Consider the following 3959-nt stretch of genomic DNA (forward strand, 5'->3'; position numbering starts at 1 on the left):
TGTACTTCCTTTCACTGACTGTGCATGACCGTAACTATATATGTAATAATGTTTCAAAACAGGCTGTACCACAAATTATTTAAGTCATCATACGGTGCCCCGTCTGGTGCACAAATGGTTACAGACCTGAGAGCCTGGATTGACCAATACAACAAAGATCACAGCCGTGTGTGTGCACAAATGGAGGAGACCATGGATGGTCAGCTTGTTGTGGCCATCTGCACACCATTGATGCAACAGGTCCACACAAGAGTGCAGCAGAGTGGAGAAATCATCTTTGTGGATTCCTCGGGGAACTGTGACAGGCAGAACCATCGCCTTTTCCTGGTTCTCACTCATTCAGCTGCAGGTGGGCTGCCTCTTGGTGTGGTTATCACCACATCTGAGAGTGCAGCCACTCTAACAACTGGAATGTCACTGTTCAAACGCCTCCTCCCACCTGGCTCCTTCTTTGGGCGTGAGGAGAACGGTCCCCAGGCAGTCATGACCGATGACTGTTCTGCTCTTCAACAGGCACTGCAGTCAGTTTACCCTGGATCAAGCCTGCTCCTGTGCACCTTCCATTTGCTACAGGCAATGTGGAGGTGGCTGTGGAACAGCCATAATGGCATTAAAAAAGAAGACCGGCCACAGCTCCTAAATGGCTTTCGGGCAATGGTGTATGCGAAGACAGAAGAAGATCTGTCTGCAGCCTATGCCCAGCTGTCAGCAAGTCCTGTGGCAGCACAGCACCAGAACTTTATTCGGCATTTGTCGGAAGTTTATGGGAGGAGGCACGAGTGGGCACTGTGCTTGCGGTCCCATTTGTTAACCCGTGGCCACAACACTAATAACTATGTAGAGAGCGCAATGCGCATTGTGAAGGACAAGATCCTGCACAGGCTGAAGGCATACAACCTGACACAGCTAGTTGATTTTATTTCAACCCGGTTTGAGGCCTACTACATCAGACGCCTCACCGACTTTGCAAACAACCGGCTGGTCAGCCTTCAGCCAAGGCCTCCGAAATGTGAGGATGTGGACTGCAAGAACATCATTCGGGTAATGTTATGTGTGTGCTTGTCTGCAATACATTGTGCTGTTACAATTATTGTTATTTCACTGCGTTTTTTGTTCTTATTTCTGGTGAATATAGGAGGATGAAAACAATTTCATGGTGCCCAGTGCATCAAGCACTGCATGGTACCATGTCAACACTGCCCTGAGTTGCTGCACCTGCCCAGTTGGTGTGACCGGTGCACCCTGCAAGCACCAAAGTGCAGTCGTGCAGACTTTCAACATGGCGTGTGACATGGTATCTGTAAACAGCACACCACATCTCAGAAGGCTCTTCTTTGAAATCGCCTCTGGTAAGTGACAAGTAATTATTTTTATCATGACGTGAATTACAGTGAAACAAAAAACAATTGTGTGCTTCTCACACAGGAGCAACTATGCCAGAGGACTGGTTTGAAGGACTGGCTCTTCAAAAGACTTCAGAGGGGAAGTCTGTTGTGGGTGAGTACAAAGATGTTGAAATCTAGCTATTCTTGTGGTTACATTTACAATATTCATGGAAATTCATACACCCAATTTAATTTATTTTTCTTTTCTTTTTTTAAGAAGGGCACAGAGAATGTGATGACACTTCCAATGGTACAGCACCAATGATCACTTCAGGTAAAAATCAGTTTTGTAGTGAGATCATAGGCGGCCTTATATGTTTCAACTGTTTCAATTGAAACGGGCCCCAGCCACCAGGGGGGCCCCCAGCTGCCAGCCACCAAGTAAAAGACAGTATAATAATTCATAGGTTTCACCTTAACATACACACACGCACAGGCCTTCATCCACCACACACACAAACAGCTCTGTCCACTGTGCGGTCACACACTCGACCCCTGATCCGCTCTACAACCTGATGCGCGTATCATGCCACACCGCAACGGTACTAATCACTCCCAATTAATAATACGGCAGGAAATATCAATAACAACCCTCGTTTTCCTTCTCCCAGTATTATTCCTTTTCTCTTAGCGTTTCTAATGTCCCTTTGTTTTTCCTGCTTTCCTCCTGACGTGCGCCCAGTTGCGCAACCTGATGATTGACGTCTGTCAATCACTTTCCTCCTCTTTTCATTTTTTCCGCGGTTAAAATCCCTCCAAACAGGCGATCTATGAGTACGTCCTAACTTAACAGAGAAATAAAACACAGCGCACAACTAAAATGTGATATTATTGGCAGCTTATTTACAGATTTTAATAATGGAGGAGACAGCTGTCTGTCTGCCTGGGAGATACTATGAATCATCAGACTAGTGACTACTTAACATGTAATTGTTGAGCAATACCAAAATGCCGGTTACTTTACAGAGTGTACTGATGAATTTATTCAAATTAGTTATTCTTGATTTATTCTCTACTCACAATATTAGCAAATGTTTGTGAACATTTGTGAACAACATAAATAACAATAGTAAGCAGTAATGACAATAGCTGAAGTTTGTTTATTTTCTCTATCACAGATGACTGCCAGTCCAGTAAAGTAAAGATGACAGATGACTGCCAGTCCAGTAAAGAGGAGGAACCTGCTGAGACTTTGGCAGCAGGGCCAAGTAAGTGTACTCTCCACAACTTCTGAGATTCTTTGGCTTGGCCCTAACATTAAACATTATAGTTAATGCAATTGCTGTTCAATCCATCCAGGCACATCAGAAGAAGGTGCAGGTCTCGAGAGGCAGCTTGACGACATTGGCCGCGTTTCCCAGATTCGATCTTTCTTAAGGACTTAAGAAGGCTCTTAAGAAGGGTTCGGCTAAGAAGGAGCGCTAAGATACGGGTGTTTCCCAGATGCGTTCTTAACTGCCTTCTTAAGATCACGCCAAAGAAGCTTCTTAAGAAGCTCTTAACGGGAGCTGTCCACCACCACAGCACTGAAACTGAATCAATCGATGCCAGGCAAATCGATTATTATATCACACGCCACCTATTACGCGCATAAATCACACACAGTGACAAGCGCAGCTGCACCGACGGGCGATGAATAAACCGAAAACGGGATTTTCACTTGTCAAACATGGTGTTAACACAGGTCCGCGGGCCTGATTAGAAACTTCTCCGCTGTTGTTGCCACGTTGGTCACGGGCAGTGACGGACTGGCCGTAGGTGACACGGCACAGCCGCGTAAAGATGCGGCCAGACGGCTGCGTGACCATGTGATTGATGTGTGTGAAAATAAAAATAAAAATAAAAATGTGCGCAGGGGCTGGCTGGTTTACAGCCTGACAACTCTGGAAAGGATGAAAACACATGGTAGCAAATAGCTCACTTGATATAGTATCCCCACTGCAAGCTGAACCATTGCTGTGGTCTGGGTTCAAATCCACCCAATAGAAAATTATTTTGGTGGTCAACACGTTTTTCTTTTCTCATCATCACTGAATGATCAATGCTATGTATATGTATATAGGCTACATATATATTTAGGCAGTGGAGTGTTAATGTGTGACAGTCTTTTTAGTGCCAGTATAAAATGGCACGGGAGGATCGGTGTCACGGCTGCCACACTCCGTGACACTGACCCTTGCTTGCGATGCCCCCACCACACCAAGAAGCTGCCCACTGCATAAAAACACGATGCAACAGCGACACTAGGGGTTGATTTAAGAACGGTTGTGTTTTTGATGTTCATGCAGATATGGGACGTGGATGTGTGCGTAAAAAATATGATAAATGATAGTCATGATGATTCATTTTATTTGTGTGCCTGATGTGCAGAGCACATGTTATTCCTCATATTTAGGTTATTTATTGTTCTTATTTTATTTTTTATTTTTATTTTGTATTTCGGCACATATTTAATATGTTTTAAACATACGATGTGCACTGTTTAAATATCTTGCTTAGTGTGATATTGATTTGCCTTGAAAAAGTGCTAAAAAGTCGCTAAGAAGACTCGAAAGAGTGGGTCAGCTCGATCTT

The sequence above is a fragment of the Trachurus japonicus genome, chromosome 3, assembly GCF_045865225.1.
Source record: "Trachurus japonicus isolate A0001 chromosome 3, Traja_1.0".
Lineage (NCBI taxonomy): Eukaryota > Metazoa > Chordata > Actinopteri > Carangiformes > Carangidae > Trachurus > Trachurus japonicus.